This window comes from Aethalodelphis obliquidens, unplaced genomic scaffold (genome assembly GCF_003676395.1).
Source record: "Aethalodelphis obliquidens isolate GAN/ISIS:26980383/991018 unplaced genomic scaffold, ASM367639v1 scaffold92, whole genome shotgun sequence".
Taxonomy (NCBI): domain Eukaryota; kingdom Metazoa; phylum Chordata; class Mammalia; order Artiodactyla; family Delphinidae; genus Aethalodelphis; species Aethalodelphis obliquidens.
The window spans coordinates 4,459,641-4,483,068 of record NW_020838036.1 but is presented as its reverse complement, the minus strand read 5'-3'; the positions used below and the strand labels follow the sequence as shown (position 1 = coordinate 4,483,068).

General features: G+C 35.9%; 1 protein-coding gene across 1 annotated transcript in view; it reads right to left on the bottom strand.

The window, feature by feature from the left end:
* Positions 1 to 2,078: 2,078 nt before the first annotated feature.
* Positions 2,079 to 23,428, bottom strand: part of GPR174 (G protein-coupled receptor 174) — a 130,859-nt gene continuing 109,509 nt past the window's right edge. The window contains exon 7 of the transcript XR_003430530.1: positions 2,079 to 2,140. The gene's annotated coding sequence lies outside the window, so the exon portion shown is untranslated. The remainder of the gene's footprint in view (positions 2,141 to 23,428) is intronic.

Sequence of the window (23,428 nt, the reverse complement as noted above, 5' to 3'; positions counted from 1 at the left end):
TCTTCAAAATAGACCACGTGGACTTCATGCTGTAACATAAGAATGCCAATCATACAAACACTTGCTTCTTCATAGGCAACAGTGATCAATTTAAAATTAAGTTTGCTCATATTTATCCCTTCTCAAATGGTAAAATATTCTACCCGATGACATAGTCTTTAATTTGCATAAAAGTGCAGTGCCTCTAAACACTTCTCATACCATTTTAACAGCAAGGGTCAAGGTCATACCCAGAATTCCAAAGGTAAATTTGCTATGAATAGGGTAGACCGTAGCAAGGATCTACCCAGTTTCATCCTGCATTAGATGTCATTATACTTTAATATTTTAGCATTAATTTTTAATTTTCTGCTTTCCATTCTCTATTTGAAGCTATCTTGGCAATCCCAGTTAATCTTGCTGAACAAATTGGTGAGAGAGTTGGTTCCAGTACAAATTCCAACCAGGAAGTGGCTCTTTCAGCAAATACAAACAGCTTTCAAGAAATGGATCAATACTCTTCTATAGTGACTTTAATGCTTGCTTTTATTGAATGTTTTGATATAAAGTAAATGTGTAGCCAAAAGTACTACTTGTTTTATTGTGAATTTTAAAACCAGCCAGCAGAAGACTACTGGGGCAGGAAAATGGTACCCATCTAATAGAGGTGGTCAGGAAGCTAAGGACTTTAGCTAATTGAGTGTTCTGTTTAACTGAGAAGTTTTAATTCCCAATCTGATCTAGATTTCACCACTAGATGACCCAACAGCAAGAGAACTTTGGGCTTTAAGAATAATACTGGGGGGACTTCCCTGGTGGTGCAGGGGTTAAGAATCTGCCTGCCAATACAGGGGACACGGGTTCAAACCCTGGTCTGGGAAGATCCCACATGCCGCAGAGCAACTAAGCCCGTGCGGCACAACTGCTGAGCTTGCGCTCTAGAGCCAGCGAGGTGCAACTACTGAAGCCCACGCGCCTAGAGCCCGTGCTCCGCAACAAGACAAGTCACCGCAATGAGAAGCCCGTGCACCACATTGAAGAGTAGCCCCCACTCACCGCAACTAGAGAAAGCCGGCACGCAGAAACAAAGACCCAACGCAGCCAAAAAAAAAAAAAAAAAAAGAATGATATTGGGTGAGCCCAGTTCTGTGAGAAACTTTCAAATGGGTATGTTTTTGTATTTCTAAAGTTTAAACTCCAAATGGGAGGACAAATCAGAATTCAAACATACTAACAATCAGAAAACAGAGAATATAATGTGACTATTAAAGTGAGATTTAAACTTTTTATGAGAACGATAGTTTGTGGAATCAGTCTCATTATATTTTAGTATAATGGAATTCTTAATAGTGTGATTCCAGATATAGTGATTGAGAGGATAGAAAGGGTCATGTAAAGTGGAACACTCAAGAAAGGTTTCCCTTAGCAAATAAAATTTGTGATGGGCCTGAAAATTATAGGGATGTCAGTTGCTTGTATGACTGTCAAGGAGAGAAGAGGTCATTTTCTTAGAAAGCCCCCTGGAACAACATTTGTGAGGGATAGATAGGAAAGGAAACTGGCATGAGTGGATAATGAGAATTGAGATAAAACATCGGAAGTTTTCAAAGAGAACATCTATCTCTGAGTAGAGAATCATAAAGTAATTTTAAAGCGCAGAGTATGAGTAGTACAGAACTGTCCATCTTGCTTCTCTGCACTAAGGCATACAGTTGATGGCATGAAGTTTGAATTTTAATTCAGTAATTATTGTTTTTGTAATTCATTTAGATGTTTTAGCATAAAATTCTCTCTTCTTCTTTTTGTAAGATTTTCTTATACAGGCTCCTTGCTTGAGTGAAATTTCTATCACATTTCAAATTTCAATGTTACTTCTTCTCTGGAGCAATTCTCAGATTTCAAAATGGAAACCTGGAAGAATTTGTAAGGTATTCACCGTGGAGCTGTAGTCAGATTTCTTTCATAGAAACTATGTTTTCTACCAGTCAGATCTGAATTTTTACATGATATTTCAAGATTAAATTGTAACAGATAAATTAAGGAGAAAGCCTAAAGCCCAAAGACAGTTCAGAAACAAAAGTTGTGACTCACCCTGTTAGGTGAGGGGTCAGAAGAGGGCGCCACAGGCTTTAGGGGAACTTCTGTCCAGACCGTGCTAGCCCTTTAAGGAGGAAGATGGTTAGAATAATGAAACAAAATTATTATTGTTTTCAAATAATTATTGGGTGTTCCTGCGTAGGCGGTTACAGGAAACATTTCCTCAGAAGATAGAACTAATCATGCTTGAAACTTATTTCACTAATTTTTAAAGGTTTCTATTTTGTTCTCAAATTCTCAATGCAGTTAGTGTTTAAAAATACGAGGTTGAAATTCTCTTTTCTCTTAAGACTATCTAGTGGAGGAATAACAAAAGATAGGTTCTCAAACTTAATCATTTTTGCCATTTAAATCCAGAATCTCAGAGATTAATGGGGTCTTAGGTATTGTACCTAACTCTTATTTGACAGAAAGAGAAGCTGAGGTCCAAAGGGATCACACAATTGGATGTTGACAGAGTTGGAATAAGATACCAGCATACCCAGTCTTCTGTGGAGACTTCCTCTAACATAGCAAGCTAGCAAGTCGAGTAAAAAGTTGTGTGTATGGTAGTAATGTAAAAATAGAAGTGTTCTCATGAGTTAGAGACGTTTACTAAAACACTCATGGATGAAATGACATTACATCTGGCATTTGCTTTAAAATTCTTCAATAAAAATTGTGAGGGAAGGCAGATAAATACAACAAGATTTGCAACATGTTATTAACTATTAAAGCTGTGTTATTGGTATATTCATGTTCATCACACAATTCTCTTTTTTTGTTTATGCTTGAAAAATTCTATAGTAAAGAGTGTTTTGTAAAGTAATGTGTTAGGGGACAGCTGTGTAACTGGAAATTACACCGTTATGTATAATCTATAGATTTTAATGATCCATGATCATGACCATGGTCAAAACTTTCTTATAAAGGCCATCTTAATGCCAATAAATATTTTATAAGTAAGTACCTGCTAATGAAAGTATGCCTGTTTATGATACTATACATTATAATGTGTTAAAATGGAGGCTTTTGTTTTTAAGAGAATATGATTAAGTTCACAATTGTGGAGAATATAAGTTTATTATTTGAACTATATTATATCTGTTGATTCCTTTAATTTTATCCAGCAAAACCAACAAATCTACAGGGTGTGTATGTATATGAATGTGAGCAGAGCAGGATACTTCTTAATACAATTTGATTCTGCAACAATTGATTTGAAAGAATACTTCCAAAACAATTTGATAATTTATGCATTAAAACTTTAATTTTCAAGGAAAACAAATCAATTAAAAAAGCAATTCCTCTGTCATCAGCCACTCAATATATAGATACACAGAGAAAGAATGCTGATAAATAATCAGCAGGGAAACAGAACAAGGGAAGCATCAGTAAAATAGATCAAAGGGAGAGAGGTTGAGACTCTGGCTACATATAAATATACCAGACCATATATGCCTTCTGGTTGAACAGCACAGATGACAACTAACAGCTTATGCAGCAAAACGCTAACTTAATATAGAGAAACCCCTCCCCACAAAAACATAAATAAATAAATGAATAAATAAGCATAACCCCTTGTTATTTAGTAAGTTAAATAAGCTAGCAAGCACACAAATATTAAAGCTGAAATTTAGAGGTGGGAGAGGATCATATTGTCCAAATTATTATTTTTTTAATTTTTTAATTATTTTTTTAGGTTTACTATCTTTTAAATTAATTTTTATTGGAGTTTAGTTGCTTTACAATGTTTTGATAGCTTCTTCTGTACAGCAAAGTGAATCAGTTATAAGTATACATATATCCCGTTTTTTGGGATTTCCTTCCCATTTAGGTCACCACAGAGCATTGACTAGAGTTCCCTGATCTATACAGTAGGTTCTCATTAGTTACCTATTTTATACATAGTATCAATAACTTACATATGTCAATCTCAATCTCCCAATTCATGCCACCCCTCCTTCCCCCCTTGGTGTCCATAAGCTTGTTCTCTATGTCTGTGTCTCTGTTTCTGCTTTGCAAATAAGATCATCTATACCATTTTTCTAGATTCCACATATATATGTTAATATACGATATTTGTTTTTCACTTTCTGACTTACTTCACTCTATATGACAGTCTCTAGGTCCATCCACGTCTCTACAAATGACCCAATTTCATTCTTTTTTTATGGCTAATATTCCATTGTATATATGTACACATCTTCTTTATCCATTCCTCTGTTGATGGAAATTTAGGTTGCTTCCATGTCCAGACTATTTTAACTAGTGCTGCAATGAACATTGGAGTGCATGTGTCTTTTTGAATTACGGTTTCCTCTGGGTATATGCCCAGTAGTGGGATTGCTGGGTCATATAGTTCTATTTTTAGTTTTTTAAGGAAACTCCTTACTGTTCTCCATAGTGGTTGTATCAATTTACATTCCCACCAACAGTGCAAAAGGGTTCCCTTTTCTCCACACCCTCTCCAGTATTTACTGTTTGTAGATTTTTCAATGATGGCCATTCTGACTGTTGTTAGCTGATACCTCATTGCAGTTTTGATTTGCATTTTTCTACTAATTAGTGATGTCCAGCATCTTTTCATGTGTTTGTTGGCCATCTGTATGTCTTTTATGGAGAAATGTCTATTTAGGTCTTCTGCCCATTTTTTGATTGGGTTGTTTGTTTTTTTGATATTGAGCTGCATAAGCTGTTTGCATATTTTGGAGATTAATCCTTTGTCAGTTGCTTCATTTGCAAATATTTTCTCCCATTCTGAGCATTGTCTTTGTATCTTTTTTTATGGTTTCCTTTGCTGTGCAAAAGCTTTGAAGTTTAATTAGTTCCCATTTGTTTATTTTTGTTTTTATTTTCATTGCTCCAGGAGGTCAGTCAAAACAGATCTTGCTACGATTCTTGGTCACTTTCCTATATGGTTGTCTTCTGGAAAAATAGTTTCGAAAAAAGATTTGGACATTACTCTTTTTTGATCCACCTCCTAGAGTAATGTCCAAATCATTTTTGAAATATTTTTCCAGAAGACAACCAGATAGGAAAATGACCAAGAATGGCTTCCACTTCATTAAATGCAATGTATTTCTCACCTTTGATCTACTAAGGTAAGTAGGTAATTTGGCTTAAATCTATTATATTAACATTCAAAAACACTGCCACTGTTTTATTTCTCTCCACAGGGAAATGGCTTCTGTTTCTTATCTTCAATTTTTTTTCAACTTTCATACTTTGTAATATTTTATTTGTATTTCTTGGTGTAAGGGGCAACTTGCCAAGAAAGGCACTAGCTCAGTAGTATAATGAGCATTTGCAAACAGTAGTTATTTCTATAAAGGCTTATTTTCTCTCCTTGAAAATTTCTGGGCAAAGAATTGACATTTTGAAAACATTTTAGGAAAAAATATTCAAATATGGGGAAATAAAGGTTATGGGGAGCAGGGGGCTTTGAAAATCTAGCTTGTGCAGACAGTGTAAACACATTGAAAAGTACAAAGATAAATAAGGCCAGGTGCCTGAAAGAGAGATAGATGTCAGATCTAAGTTAGAGTTGAGTTACCCGTTTGGGAGCTGATTTAGATTCAAGTTGGTATGAGGGAATATGGCCAAAATATGAAGTCTTGGCTGAGCAAAAGCTAAATGAGTTTGATGGACTTGGAATTGAGTTTGATTTTGAATAAAAACTCATCTTTACTTCTTAAATGGAACACTGCAATTTTAGTTTTAAAAGAGAGGATATTCACTCAAAAAATATCCTGTACCTGCAAGAGCAGAAACAAGGGTGGGAGTGGAAAGTAAGAGAAAGAGAGGGGAAAGCTGATGACTAAACACCACACGATATTAAGAAATAGGATTATACTGTCAGTTGTGACACTTAGATTCTAACAGCGGTTCTGATGCTAACTTGCAATGTTACTGTAGGCTAGTTCCATCCCTCTCCAGGCTTTAGTTTCTCCACCTGATTATTTAAGATCGTTATAGTAAATGGTCTTCTGGGCGTGGGGGGGGGTCTTTATAATTTTGCATTTCTAGTTAAAGTCATTTGAAATCATTTAGTGCAACTTAGCTAGGTTTTTGCTAATGTTCACTTATAGCTAATAGCAACTAATAAAGCTACGTAAGCTAATAAACTAATGTTAATTTTATTTGGAGACACTTGCTACTATTCTAATCATGTTTATACTAAATTAGGGTTAGACTTGTTTTTGAAGCATTATGCTGGGCACCAATTCTCATGGCCTATGTCTGGACATAAAAATGGAGAAAGTATAGGGAGTAGGGCTGACTGTTTGCTAAATCAAGGAAAACATACCCTGGAGATGACTGATTTGGAGATATCTCTGATGCTGGCTTCTTTTTTGTTTACTTATACTCAGAACTCCTTCAAGGTCACTAGCATTTTCATTTAAACCTGGTGTTCCATTCCTAGTTGGCTGCTTGGCTGCCTCTTTAATGCGCCCACAAGTTTTATGCAGCTGTTAGGAGATGTGCTTGGTGTCTAATTTCCCCTTCTGTCTGTGGAGATTGAGGCTTTGCACATCTGAATCCATCTATATCAAGATTTTTCCCTGGTCCAACTCTGGTGATGTCCTGTCCTATATTTCACTTTCTCTTTTTAACTTTTTGACTGTTACATCAGCACCTCTTATAACTGGGGGTACAGTTCTAAAGACGCCAGTGAATTTAGGAAGAAAAAAATTATGTGACAACCTATTAAGCCTCAAATAATAGCTCTTCTTTCAAAGGCCTTGTGATGTGAAACATCTCCATGGAGAATGCAGAAAAGAAGTTCATGTTCTCAGATAGTGAAACATTTCTGTAACCAGATTAGTCAGTCTTATCTTTGCCATGGCCTTGCCATGTGACCTAAGACAGGAACCAGCCTTTTGGGGAAAGAGAAGTTCTTTTCTACATACTTCTACTGGTACAAAGTAGATGTAGACCTGAACCCATTTGTCACAAGTGGCATTCAATATAATTTGGACAGATGTATGGACAAATATTTTATTTTAATAACTAATTAATTATATTTATAATAGAATTAGTATTTTTTCTATAATTACCATCTCTTTATGTCACATGTAACTTGTTTTCTGAACATATGGTAATATTTTTATATTAAAGGAAGTTAAATAACTTTAAATAAAATTATATTTGAATAGATTAAAGAAAGGTATACATATTATTATACATATTATGTAGTGGTAAACAGGTACGAAAAAATCATGCAAGAGGTATAAGAATGATTGAAATTTGGGAAACACAGGATCAGATAACCTCCAAGTTGCTGTTAGCCCTTAGATTCTATGATTTCTTCAATGGTCACTAAAAGGAGAATTAAATTATGAAATTATTTTCTATCTACCTCCTTATTCTCTTCCCCTATTAAGTACTATGTGTTTTAGTACTAGGTGTCTGCTGAGTGCTTATTTGTTCCAAAAGCATTAGTATTGCCTAGGTCATCTTCAGCAAGAGCAACTTGCCTACTACATGAAAGGCTGTCTTACCACATTGTTGACATTGCTCTTCTCGGAAATTACTGTAAGTCTATAAACACAAATGCTTTTTCAAAAGGTGTCAAAACAGCAAGAGAGATAAGTCATGAATTCTCATTTCACCATAAATATTCATGATCAATGCCATCTACAGCTGATGGCCAGAATAAGTCTCAAATGACAATCTATACTTTTGGACTACATGGTTATTTTACAAGCTCAAGTATAGGTTCTCTACTACTGTGGGACATGTGCATCATAAATGGCAAGGAGCCATCTGAGCATCTGCAACTCAGAAAAAAAATCAGGAGAACAACCTAAATTCCCAAACAAGGGATTTGTTATGATCACCATGCAAAGGCATTTTCAAATGTCCTTCAAAAGAAACAGTATACCAAGAATATATATATATCTATATATATATATATATATATGTTAAAGACCCTTTGGGTTCATTCAAGCTCAGCTACAACTTTTTGTTTAATTAGGGTGAATGGAACCTTTTTACACTTTGCTTGGGAAGCTATGATTTTTTTGACCTACATCAACATTCATCAAGGTTTGTATTTTTGCTATCTCTTTGGACAATAGAGATTAATGAAGTTATTTCTTATGTGAATAGCACCTACATTTTCATTAACTTTTTGAATCTCAGGCAACCTAGGAAGGTAGGAAGAGCAGACATAATTGTCCCCACTTTGAGGAGAGAAAATTGACAACTATCAAGGGAAGCACTTTTGATTCTCATTGTATGTTAGAGACTGAGTAGGAAGCATAATTACAGAACCAATGCTTTCCAGCCTTTTATAAGATGCTAGGTTCTATCTAGACTAGACTGTCACTGGAAGTAACAGTGATGAAGGGTTTTAGATGATGAGGTAAAAGTAGGGGTGGGGGTCCAAAACCTCTCTTCAATCTTCAGATACCTATTGAAAGGCATGCAGTTCCATAGTCCTAAACTATTCTGAGAGCTGAACGTCCCTGGAAGAAGCTGCTCTGCTGCCGTGGTGTAAACTGGTAGAAGGAAGCCATCTGAGGTTTGTTTATACTATAAACATAACATTTGACCTACCCAGTTTGATAATACAACTAAATAGATCATTGCACAAAGTTTTTCTTTGTCTTCAGGTGACTAAACCTCTGATTTTCACTTTCAAATAACATTCAACATGGCAATAAAATCTCCCTAAGTTTATCAGAGCTAAGATAAAGTGAGTAGAGCTAAGAATAGTATGATTTTAGCTATTCTTCTATCTCTGAAAAAAGACAGATTTCAGAATATCATTAGAAACCAAAAGGGAAGTCACTAGTGACCTTCAACAGAATATTTTTGTTAGAAAATGAGAATCCGGTTTTTAAGAGAGATTGGGAGATAATGATATGGATGCAGTGGGTAAAGGGCATTTTTAGCAAAAAATTGAGTGTGAGTGTAAAAATAGAATTATAACTTTGGTGAAAAATAATTCTTCACTGTTTAATGATATATAAAGAGTTCTCTATTTTTAGTTTGTCTCCATACTATTCTCCATAGTGGTTCTATCAATTTGCATTCCCAGCAACAGTGTTGGAGGGTTCCTTTTTCTCCACACCCTCTCCAGCATTTATTATTTGTAGATTTTTTAATGCTAGCCATTCTGACTGGTGTGAGGTGATACCTCATTGTAGTTTTGAATTGTATTTCTCTAATAATTAGTGACGTTGAGCTACCATAGGATCCAGCAATCCCACTCCTGGGATTATATCTGGAGAAAACCATAATTCAAAAAGATACATGCACCCCAATGTTCATTGCAGCACTATTTACAATAGCTAGGACACAGTAGCAACCTAAATATCCATCAATGGATGAATGGATAAAGAAGATGTGGTACATATATACAGTGGAATATTACTCAGCCATAAAAAAACAACAAAATAATGCCATTTGCAGCAACATGGATGGAACTAGAGATTGTCATACTGAGTGAAGTAAGTCAGACAGAGAAAGATGAATATTGTGTGATACTGCTTATATGTGGAATCTAAAAAAAAGGTACAAATGAACTTATCTACAAAACAGAAATAAAGTTACAGATGTAGAAAACAAACTTATGGTTACCAGGGGTAAAGGGCGGGGGATAAATTGCAAGGTTGGGATTGACATATATGCACTACTATGTATAAAATAGATAATAAGGACCTACTGTATAGCATAGGTAACTCTACTCAATACTTTGTAATGGCGTATATAGAAAAGAATCTTAAAAAAGTGTGGATATATGTATATGTGTACCAGATTCACTTTGCTGTACACCTGAAACTAACACAACATTGTAAATCAACTATACTTCAATCATTTTTTTACCTTAAAAATAAAAACAGAATGATAGTTAGATGAGACAATGAGGTTAATGTAACTTATGTCTATCTTTAAGTTAGTAAAAAGAAAAGAAAAGAAAAGTAAACCTACGTGTGTGCTTTTTGCATTTTGTTATAACACAGGGGAAAAGAGAATTGAGCTCATTGGCAGCTTAGGGTATGGGTATGGGTATATACTCCAGTGTTCATCCCCTCATTTTCCACTAAGACTAGGTAGCGCTACCCACACTGTTTCCTGACTCTGGGAAAAAATCTTTTCATAGTTCCAATGGTGTCATTAAAAAAAAAACTGTTTTGAATGTTCTAGCTATCTCTGTTCCTCATAAAGATCCTCTATTTGTCTCTGTTTACAAGTTTCAGTGAAAACGGGTGGCCCCGGGAAAGAAATAGGTAAGTGGTGATGTGACTAATGAATAATACAGAGACACAAAGAGCCATTTCCAGCTGGGCTCCAATATTTTAAATTGCTTTATAAATCCATGACTTTGCATGTCTATACATATACAGTGTATTTATTTATTTATTTTTTACAATATTTTCATAGCATCTTTTCTCTGCAGTTCTCAATGGTGAGGATCTCAAAATAACAACCTGTTCATATGAGGACCCAGGGAAAATCTGACTAACACTGTTGGCAAAGTCTCAAGTTCCCCTACCATACACCTTCCCCTCTCCTCCTTGTATTTCTCTGACTTCTTTTTCAGGCGTAATCCCTGAGTTGAATCATAGTCTTTCAATGTCTGCCAGTTCCCATTCCTTTCCTAAGTGTAACTGAAATATGAATACACGGAATCCCCCAACCTGGGGTGAAACATTTCCATGACCTGAGCAGTTGATCAGGTCATATTTCATCAGCAACAGCGGGTAGTATCCAAGAATGTGAGGAATTCATAAAGAAGCTAACTTCAGTTTAGCCTGAGTTTTATAAGTGGAGCCTCCAGGGATCTCACAGCTTTTCTTCATTAAAATAGTATATGTGTTTCACATAACTACTAATCTTCAAATGCAACTTATTGGCACCTGTTGGTTGAAATTCATTTGTTACTCAAGCATCTCAATAATTTCACTTAATTTTCAAACTTCTAACCAATTGGTCCTAAATTTTAATATTTTCAATAATTCTGCCTCATGTCTAGATAGTTGGAGATATATTTTATATGGTGATATTGTATTTAAAAGAACTTTAACATTGTTGCTTAAATAACCCCAGCCTTATTATGTTAATTACAATTAAAGGATCTCACGTGGTCATTATCTTTTGTAGGAAATATTCTAAACACTTTATCTGAAAAATTGGAATTAAAAAATATACCCTTGTATCCACTTTCACGTATTATTTATCCTGAAGGCAAATCACCTTGGTTACTGCCAGGCTCTTAAATCTGCTCAACCAGGATCATAACTCACTTATTCCCATATCACTTATAGCAGGTCCAGGACTGCACCCAGAAAAAATGATGGAAAGACTTTGCGTTAATACCAGAGATGTCCCTTTGCCCCCTATACTAAAGCCATGGTTCAGCTCTATTGACTTGGACATGCCTATTATTGAGCTCTTTTGTTTAACCAACTGTTAGATCATACTACCTTTAAAATTCTTACTCTGTCCTCCTCTCTTAGGCCCAAAATCAAATTTCATGATTATGTAAAAACTAGCAATGTCTGAATAATTTCTCAGTTATCTCTACTCCTTGAAATAAAATAAAATAACATAAACAAGGAATAAATAATATATTTGGCCCTTAGACAAAGCCAACTTTAACTATCTGCACATAGTATCTGTAATTAACATGAGAGAGAGGATTATCAGAATTGCCTGTCTTTGGAGCCTTGTAATTCCTTTGTCTAATCCATGATTTTACTGTATCTGTATAGGTAGATATTCAAAGGAAAACATTGTTGTCCTAGTTCACACATCTCAAATGGCCCAGTTTCTGCTCAGTGAGATTAAATTTATCTGGAAGTGGAATCTGAAGAAAGGTGAAAAACTTCTGCTTGTCAAAAGTTTTACTTACAAGTGAAAAGATATGTCATGTTTTAGAGATTAACGATTTTTAGTGCTTTAACGATTAAAACACTCTTTATGTATATTATTTACTATAATATTCATATAGCTCACCCATGGATATGAATATTAGAGTAAACACTCAGTTCCAGAAAATTGCAACAGAAGATGCTGGATGACCAAGTTATTTACCTTTATGAATGAGGAAATAATAGAGAAGGGTAAGAGAACCTTGAAGATTCAGTTGAAATATTGTCATCCAAAAGTCATTCTGAAAGTGTCTTTTTTCTTTTTAAGGAAATGTAATCTAAGGCAAGATCCGGATGATGCACTATTTTAACAGTAAGAGGCTAAGAGGGAGGAAGAGTCTCTGTTGAGTTCATTACAAAGAGTTCATTTTGCATCAAATAGCAATTACTTTTTAAGCCACACATCCCTGCCTGTCTAAAATATCTCTACCACTTAAATTCCCACCCATTCACCCACTGATACAGAATAGTAACTCACAAAAGATCTGGATGCTTAGAAGAGGAAAAGAGTGGGGGTGGGTCAACACCCACTTTTTCCTACTAGACTCTGAGCACTTCTTTCCACTTGCTAACTGCAAAGGTTAAGAGTATAGATTTTGGTACCAGACTGCCTGAGGTAAAATCCTTGCTCGACCTCTTAATAGCAAAGTGATTTTTGTCAAGTCACTTAATACTTTTGTACTTCAGTTTCCTCATTCACATAATGTAACAATAGAATCTATATCATAGGGGTTTTGGGATGATTATATGAGTTGAAATTGTTTTTTATCACTATTTTAAGACTTAGAATTCCTCATCATGCACTTTTTGTGACCAGGTTTCATCTAAGCACAGAATATTTGTCTGATTAGTTACATTGAACTTCAAAGCACTCCTCAATGTGAGGCATGTTTGTACATATGTTGTATTCAGATGGGATGTGCACAAGCCATCAAGCTTTGTGTACTGGGTGTACACAAAGGCTTCATACAACAATGTATGTGTGTTTGTGTGTGTATATGCATATACACTCTTTTAGCATGTCTATACCTGAAGTTTCTAGGCCAATTGATAAATTTACTATTTATGTTTTTCACAAGAATACATTTCAGAGATGATTCTTATATTTTTTTTCTCTCTATGGAAACTTCTACTACAGTATTATTTCCCCAGACTCTCAGCAGGTAAGTGCTTTTAAATATAATTTAATTCAATTTTTTTCTTTGATTGTTAGTACACGTTCAAAATTAAACACAGCCAAGTGGCCTGTGAATATTATTAGCTTATTTTTCAAGTATTTTTCAGTGCCCATACAGATTTCCACACCCCACAACCTTCCCCGTGGGTCCCCAGGGACCCACAGCTCTGTTTCAGACAGAGAAGGAAGGCATGTGCTCTCATTTTGCACTTGTGAAACAGCCTAGCACCAGCCACTATTGCCCCACACCTGTTCCCAAAAGCAAAAGGCAGAAAAAAGTTTCTCCTCCTTTCTTTTCTGATTTTGCCTCCTTTCTTATAGATCAAAATATGTTTCTTCAGCTTTGAAACTTCTAAGGGTCTTTCAGGTAATTTTTTATTACTGTTTTTGAACCCCCCTGTCCTGTTGAGCACCTAGAGGAAAGTAGATAAGCCATGCCTGTTAGACACGTGGTAAAACAGTTCACAGCTGTTGCAACCAAAGCCTGCATTCTTGTTTGAATGTGGTTAAGCTGGGAAACTGAAGTGTGGGTGTCTATGGAAACAACCGCTCAAGTGATTATGAGTTGAGACATAGAGAAACCAACTTGTAAAGGGGGTGTGCTAACTCCAGCCTCCTCCAACAATAGCAAATGATAATTCTTTGTGCTTGCCAATTTGTATTTGGGGCTTCAAATTTTGTTTCATACAGACTCAGCTGTTGGGCTTTCTCTTGGCTTAAAAGCATAGTTCTGAGTACTCAGGTCTATAAGCAAATTTTGCTGGCTGCAGCTCCAGCTATCTACCTTTTTCCACAAAGACACAATTCTTTTGACCATCACCCTTAAAAGTGTAGTCTTTCAGTTTCTTTGATGGTGCAAAGCACCTTCTTTAGTGGGTCATAAAAGAATGAAAAGAACATTAGCATTGCACTTAGGAACTTGTTCTCAGGTCATGGTTCATTCAATTATTAGCAGTAACTAAGGAGGCTCTACAGCTTGTGAGAGTCAGACTGCCTGGAATCTTAATTCCAACTCTGCAATTTAATAGTTGTGTAACCTGGGGAAAACTACTTAACCTTTTTTAACCTCAATTTTCTTATACATGGAATGGTTATAATCATAGGTGCTATATCTCACAGGGCCATGTGATGATTTAATGAAATAATACATATACATAATCTAAGGAAATATATTAATAAATATTATACACCATCATCATCATAATCATCATCATATCTATATTACCATCCAGGAAAAACCAAATAACCTTGCTTCTCCTTACTAGACTTATCTATAAGTTGACAATCATGACCTAGGAGTATTGAGAAAAATTCAAAAATTTACGAATTCTAAACAAAGATGGTAGTCTCTGAAGTGCAAATGAATTGAAGGGTGTTTATTGATAATGAGCAAATATAAAAGCTAACAAGTGACTACATGCCCCATTCAAGGTCTCTTTTATGGGATGAAGTTAATTCTAAAAGTGAGAATACAAGTTCTTAGTTCCCAGCTGTTTCTGAGTAAATGAATCCTAGTTCTCCCCTTCACTGGCATTTCTTCAATGACTAATGCATACTTAATAGATTCCAGAAACAGTGATGTCTTCGGAGTATCAGCTCTGATACTCTAGATATTTTACATGTCCTAGATCATACAGGACAAGGATAACAGATATTTTTGTTCTTGGCATGATATATTATCAGAGAGAAATCTGGATATTCCATATCAATGGATATGGAATGTTTTTCATATCCATTGATAAGCCAAGCCCTGCATTTTCGGTGGAATCTCAAAGGAATTAGAAAATTTGTGGTGCTTTTCTAGATTTCTTTTTAATACCATTATACATTTTCTCTGTAGTATTTCTTCACCAGCATTGTTAGGTAACAGTTTCAAATACCCTCAAATTAAACACTAATATCATAGCTTTCTACAGTCTGTAGGGTGAGGCTTGAAGACTTCAGTTTTTTATTATTTTATGTTTGTTTGTTTATAATATATCTTTGTCCAAGACAGAATTAGCTGGATGTGTGTGGGATTATGTGTCAATGTTTAACTTAAATGGGTCTTCAATTGCTCAAAGCTCCTGAAAAATGCCACTTATCCTCCTCATGATTACTCACAGAGCCTTACATAATGTTTAGCTGCCAACACTCTAGAGCTACCATTTCTTTTTATGGTGAATGATGCCACCATTTCTTCACTAATCCTTTGCAGCTCACCAGCAGAGGGGGCCAATAGCTGTATTCTATGGTTCTTCAGGTAGTCCAGGGTCCATAGTGGGGATTTTTTGTTTGTTTTTGTTTAAAATATCTGTCATTGTGTCATGCTCATGGAATGCTTCCCTGAGCAGCTACAAAGACATGCTGGCAATGCTTTTGAGGATGGGATTGTTTTCCAGTCCCCAACATGATATTTTATTTCTAGAATAAATATTTATTTAAGTAAATAAATATTTTTTTTCTCTAGAAAATATTTCTGGCTCAGGGAAAATAAAATACTTTTCATTTTCAATGGAGACAGTTTCTGGAAAGTTAGGGATAGTAATGAATGAGTTAAGTCCATTCTCTCACCCCCACTACACATATACACACACCTGTGGAGGGATTCCCATGAAAAAACTTATTTAAACTGCCAAACTTTACTCATGTCTAAGAGAGTGAGCTCACTAATAATGCCTTGCCCTTGGGTGCTGATTTTGATGTCTTTCTTATACACACGCATACATGTGCACATACCCTCACACTGTCTCAACAACAGAAAAGTTTAAGTGTTATTTAAATTATTTTACACTGTGGGGAAACTAAAATACAAACCAAGTTTGGGAAATTGCTTAAGATCATACAGTTAGTAGTTAAAGAAATAGAGCTAGATCAATTAGGGTGATAATAATCTCTCTGTCAAGTCTCAGTGTCTTATTTACTCTTGAAGTTTACAGATTGAAGCCCTTAGTGACTTAAGGCATAGAATGGATGAGGGAATAGAGTGAATAGGAAAAGAAAAACAAACATAGAAAGAAAACGAGGCATATGCATTAAAGGGTTAGAAAGCCAATGACCATGGCCTCAGGGCTCTCTCCCTGGCATTTAGATGCATATTTCACCTTAATCAAAAGGGAACCTATTAATAAAGAATCTTCACAGACCTAACATTCTAATTATAGATGTAATTTTTTCCATAGCAAGAAACTTCTTCAGCATATTTTCTATCTCATAAAGTAAATAAAAGTCAATCTCAGTTCAATCTTTTTCAGAGATGGGAAAATTATACTTTCATAAGCAACCTGTCCCATTGCTTAAGAACAGCTCATATGTTCTATACTATAAATGGAAGTCCACTTCCACCTATCTTCCATTTATTGGTCCTATTTATTTCTTCTATTACATTAAAGGATTAGCTTCCTGCACTCTTATATGTGACAGCCATTATTCTACATAAAGACAGCAAGAATGCTCTTCCTTTCCCTTGTCTAGAATCAGTTTTCAGTTCATCATCATTAGTTTTCACTATTCGTCATTGATTTCATCATATATTCTTCATTAGCCAAGCTTTCAGCCTCTCCATGCATTAGCCACCTTCCTCTGGTTACTTGAATTCATTTAAGTATGTCATAAAATGTGAAATCCAAATCTCATCTGACCAATGTGGATTAGAATAAGAATGGTACCATCCTAATTCTGGGAAATGTATATTTCTTAATGTATTAAAGTATTGTGCTATCTTATAGATAACCAAATTATACTGTGGGTTTTTCACACTCAATTAAAGCTATGTCTTAAACATGAAATATTATCATGTCAGGTCTTTTCATATTGTTGAAACTAAATGCTATATTTACATTAGTTAGAATTTATACATTTTTGTTTTACCCAGCATTTTACAATATTTAAATAATTACAAACCACTGATTCCTGTTTTACAAATACTTCTAGCAAGCCTTGTTATTACAGAATATTAGAAGCATTAAATTAGAATAGGGAATGAAGAATCAATACAAATACAGGATCAAGATATTACAGCTGACAAAAAGAGAAGGGACAGAAACACCTGAAAAAAAAACACAAGAATTAAAGAAGCAATTTTAGTTCAGAAGCAGTCAGTATAGGAGCAAACAGCCCTACATACCTCATGAGAATTTCACTGTATATGTAAACTACACAGTAAAGTACCTGAGCAATTAGGATACTCTTAAGTTAACTATCCTCTATTTAATAAAGCAGATACATAACAATCTTTAGAAAAAGCCCTGCTTAAAATTTTTTGGTATTTGAAGTGGGTTGAATGGTGCCCCCCCCAAATATGTCTATGTCCTAATTGTCAGAACCTGTAAATTTTACCTCATTTGGTAAATGAGGTATTATACATGTAATTAAGTTAAAGATTTTGAGATGAGGAAGTCATCCTGGATTATCTGGATGGGCTCAAAATCCAACAAAAAGTATCCTTATAAGATAGAAGAGGATAAGATACAGACACATAGAGGAGAAGGTAATATGAAGATGGAGGCAGAGATTGGAGTAATGTAGAGGAAGCCAAGGAATGCCAAGAATTGCTGGCAACCACCAGCAGCTAGGAGAGAGACATGGAATGGATTCTACCCAGATCCCTGGAAAAAAAGTGCAGCAGCTCTGCCAACACTGATTTTGGGCTTGTGAGCTCCAGAACTGTGAGAAAATAAATTTCTGTTGTTTTAAGCCACACAGTCTGTGGTAATTTGCACTCCAAACATTGAAAACTAATACAGTGCTTAAGGTGCTAAGTATCACTACCTAGCAACTTTACTTACATGGAAACTGTTAAAAACTGGATAAATGGAGCATTTGTGGGTAAAAGTAAAACAATATAAAATAATATGAATTATAGAACCTGAGCAACATAGTATCATTATTAATGTTTTAAACATTAAATTGTATTTACACAATACGTACTGAAATGATATTTATTCACCCATTCACTTATCTCTCCATCCTTCCATCTATTCATCCATCCATCCATTTAACCTACCAGCAAGCCAATATTTATCTAGCAGTTATTGAGTTCAACCTTAAATCAACATCACAGCATGATTTCATTCATCAATGTTGTTAACCACAGACACGTTTTATAGATTGTGATAATTTCAATCACCCAGATGTTTGCAGTCATCCAGATATTGAGGATCATGAAGTTAAATCAACTGAACGATGAACTAAAGAGTTTTCATTTCTTACAGATGTCTTGGTACCTTGTAAATGTAACCATAATCTAAAATGTCCCAAAATGCAGTTGAGAAGGAAGCAAAAGTAATCATGTTTTACGTATAGCATACAAGATAAACATGTGTCTTGGACATTCTCAACTATTGTGAAACCCCCAGGGAGTGGTAGGAAGAATAATTTGTGCCTAATTGGTAGCAATTTACTCTTTTAGTTTATGAAGTTTTGTATGTTAACTTTGCATCACTTAAAATATGCTTTTTTTTTTTTTTTACCTGAAAACAAGAATGATCATGTTTGGCCACAACAAGGTATTTTATTAGAGAAGATGTGAATATTATTGCTACCTGAGTTCAGGATGACATTGGAAATAAAGGAGCTTAATTCATTATTCTATCAATGAAATACATGGCAAGTCTTCCTCAAACATGAAACTAGCTGTCTTTCAGAAGTATTTGGCCAGTGACTTCCCATGAGGAAGATTTTATCAAACTAAAGCAAAATGAGAAAATTGGGAGAATGTGGCAAGTGTTTTATAAAATTAAAAGCATTTAACTTAAAGACCTCTGTCTTATCTGCTTATGTTCTTCCTAATTGTGGGTGGTTATTGTTTACTGTTGTTTACTAACCTCTTAACTTGACAAAATAAAATATGAGTAAGCCTATGCCAATGACCACTTTTTTGTATGCACTAGTTTATGAAATTAAAAAAATGAGTTACTTATATAGAGAAAAGAATGATAATTTTGGAATCAGAAAACCTGGATTGTAGTGCCAGTTCTGCTACTAGCAAGTAAAGTGATAACTTTATCTCAGTTCCTTAGCTTCTCAGATTCTTGGTTTCATCATGTGAATGGAATAATCACTGTTATGCTGACAACATAGGTTTGTTTTTTATTTTTTGAGGCTTACATGGGAAAACATCTAAGAAAGCATTTTGTGAACTGTAAAGTGCTAAACAAAAGGGGATTTATTTTGTGTAACAAAACTGAGGGAAAGTCTTTGATGTAGTTAAGTACTTTTATAAAGTTACAGAAATATACTCCTATTTTCTGAATTCTAGATGAGCCTGCACTCTGAAAAGGCCACCCAATTGTTAATTTCTCCTGTAGACGTCTTAGTCAGGAAATCTGTGGCTTATCATACCAACCAAAAATCAACCTAGCAGATAAGGCCCTGTGTCAATAAGCAGTATCCACTGCAGAATATTATAAGGATTTGTGTGGATGCTCAAATCCACCTAGAGTCAGCAATCTCAAGGTCTAGTACACTGTCAGACATTTAGTAGATGCTCACAAAATATTTATGCAGGAAATGAATGTGAGGGAGGGCCAAACAGAGTTTAGTGATTCTGACAAAAAATCAATTATTTTATAAATAACACTACAGTTTACAATTTCACATTTACATTTTAGTGGTTTTAGTATTCTAGCAAAATTGTGCAACAATCTCCACTATCTAATTCCAGAAATATTTCATTACTCCAAAAAGAAACTCCATATCCATTAGCATCCATTCCACATCTCTTCATATACCCAGGCCCTAGAAGCCACAAATGTGATTTTTGTCTCAATAGATTTGCCTATTCCAGATATTTCATATAACTGGACTCATATAATACATAGTCTGGCTCTTTTCATTAGGCATACTGATTTTGAAGTTCATTTATGTCTCATAGTATTTATCATATTTCATCCCTTTATATGGTCAAATAGTATTCCACTGTATGGATATCCCATTTGGGTTGTTTCCACTTTTTGATTATTATGAAAAAAGTTGAAATGAACATTCATGTACAAATATTTGCGTGGGCATATCTTTTCAATTCTCTTTGGTAGATATCTAGGAGTGGAATTCCTTGTTTGTATGATAACTATATGTGTGACTTCTAGAGGAACTGTCAAATTGTTTTCCAAAGTGGCTGCAGCATTTTACATTTCTACCAGTAATGTATGAAGGTTCTGATATCTTCACTGACTTTCAGACATTTGCTATTATCTTTTTTTTATTATAGTGGATATTAAGTAATATCTTGTGATTTTGATTTGCATTTCAAAATGACTAGTGATATTGAGTTTATTTTCATATGCTTACTGGTCATTTATATATCATCTTTGGATAAATGTCTATTTAAATAATTTTCCCATTTTAAGTGGGTTATTAAATATTTTATTGTTGAGTTGTAAGAGTTATTTAAACATTTGGTATACTAATCATTTCTCAGATATACAATTTGTAAATATTTTCCCCCATTATTTAGATTGCATTTTCAATTTCTTGTTACTATACTTCAAAGCCCAAACAATTTTAATTTTGATGAAGTACAATTTATCTATTCTATTTTTTTTTTTTGCTTCTTGTGTTTTTGGTGTCATATTTAAGAAATTATTGCCTGAAGTTCAGAGAATGGATGACTTGGGAGCAGGGTTGTGGACAGAGAAGATTCCTTTTCAGATAAAAATAAAAATTAAACTAAAAAGATAAAAGCAGCAGTAAAATTCAGATATAAAAATATAACAGATACACAAGTTGTCTTAAGAGCCCACAATGATCAGGGGTTTGGCCAAGATGATGGAGTAGAAAGACACTGGGCTCATCTCTTCTCACAGGCACACCAAAATCACAACTATCTACAGAACAATCATCAATGAAAAAGATGGGAACCTAACAGAAAAGATGTTCTACAACTAAAGATATAAAGAAGGAACCACAATGAGATGGGTAGGGGGCATGGAGTCCTGGTATAATCAAATCCCATACCCCCAGTGTGTGACTCACAAAGGGGAGAATAATTAGAAGTGAGAGGTCCAAGCCCCGCATTGGGCTACCCAGCCTGGTGGTCCTGCACCAGGAAAATGAGCCCCCAGAGTATTTGGCTTTGAAGGACAGAGGGGATTAATTTCAGGAGTCCCAGAGGCCTGGGGAAAAAAGAAACTTTATTTTTAAAGGGTACACACAAAATCTCATAGACTCTGAGACCCAGGGTAGAAGCAGTAATTTGATAGAAGCCTGGGTCTGTCAGACTTATCTGATGATCTTGCAGAGTCTCTGGGAGAGGCCAGAGGCCACTGCAGCTCACCCTGAGGACACAGACATTGGTGACAGTCACTTTTGGGAGCTCTTTCTACCATGTGGACACTGGTAATAAGTACATACCAATCAATAATCACTTTAAATGTAAATAGACTAAAAATGCTCCAATCAAAAGGCATAAGCCAATAAAAAGAATGAAATAATATCATTTGCAGCCACATGAATGGACCTAGAGATTGGCATATTGAGTGAAGTAAGCCAAACAGAGAAAGACAAATATCATATGATATCACTTATATGTGGAATGTAAAAAGATGGGTACAAATGAACTTATCTACAAAACAGAAGTAGAGTTACAGATGTAGAAAACAAACTTATGTTTACCAGGGGTAAGGGGGGCAGGAATAAATTGGGAGGTTAAGATTGACATATACACACTACTGTGTAAAATATATAACTAATAAATACCTACTATATAGCACAGTTAACTCTACTCAATACTCTGTAATGGCCTCCATGGGAAAAGAATCTAAAAAAGATTGGATATATGTATATGTGTAACAGATTCACTTTGCTCTACACCTGAAACTAACACAACGTTGTAAATCAACTATATTCCAACAAAAAGTTTTTAAAAAATAAATAATAAAACCACAGAAAGTAGAAAAAGAGTGGAGACAAAAGTAAAAACAAAGAATCAGGGAAAAAAAAACATAACAAATATGGTAGATATTTAATCCAGTATGTAAATAGTCAATTTGAATGCCAGTATGGTAAATGTATCAATTAAAAGACAGAGATTGTCAGAGTGGGTCAAAAAACAGTCGACCTATACATTGATTGTCTACAAGATATCCACTCCTAATATAAAAACACATAGATTAAAAGTTAATGGATGGAGAGGAGCTTCAAGATGGTAGAAGAGTAAGATGTGGAGATCACCATCCTCCCCACAGATACATCAGAAATACATCTATGTGTAGAACAACTCCTACAGAACACCTACTGAACGCTGGCAGAAGACCTCAGACCTCCCAAAAGGCAAGAAAGTCCCCAAGTACCTGGGTAGGGCAAAAGAAAAAAGAAAAACAGAGACAAAAGAATAGGGACGGGACCTGCACCAATGGGAGGGAGCTGTGAAGGAGGAAAGGTTTCCGCACACTAGAAGCCCCTTTGTGGGCAGAGACTTTGGGTGGTGGAGTGGGGAAAGCTTCGGAGCCGCAGAGGAGAGTGCAGCAACAGGGGTGCAGAGGGCAAAGTGGAGAGATTCCAGCACAGAGTATCGGTGTCAACCGGCACTCACCAGCCCGAGAGGCTTATCTGCTCACCCGCTGGGGCGGGTGGGGGCTGGGACCTGAGGCTCTGGCTTCTTCGGAAGTCACATCCCAGGGAGAGGACTGGGGTTGGCTGCGTGAACACAGCCTGAAGGGGCTCGTGCGCCACAGCTAGCTGGGAGGGAGTCTGGGAAAAAGTCTGGAGCTGCCATAGAGGCAAGAGACGTTTTCTTGCCTGTCTGTTTCCTGGTGCGTGAGGAGACGGGATTAAGAGCACCCCTTAAAGGAGCTCCAGAGATAGGCGCGAGCCGCGGCTATCAACACAGACCCCAGAGATGGTCATGAGACACTAAGGCTGCTGCTGCAGCCACCAAGAAGCCTGTGTGCAAGCACAGGTCACTATCCGCTCTTCTCCTCCTGGGAGTCTGTGCAGCCCGCTACTGCCAGGGTCCCGTGATCCAGGGGCAACTTCCCCCGGAGAACGCAGGGCGTGCCTCAGGCTGGTGCAACATCACTCCTGCCTCTGCAACTGCAGCCTCGCCCCACACTCCGTACCCCTCCCTCCCCCCAGCCTGAGTGAGCCAGAGCCCCCAAATCAGCTGCTCCTTTAACCCTGTCCTGTCTGAGCAAAGAACAGTTGCCCTCAGGCGACTTATATGCAGAGGCGGGTCCAAATAAAAAGCTGAACCCCAGGAGCTGTGCGACCAAAGAAGAGAAAGGGAAATTTCTCTCAGCTGCCTCAGGAGCAGCGAATTAAACCCCCACAATCAACTTGATGTACCCTGCATCTGTGGAATACCTGAATAGACAACCAATCATCCCAAATTGAG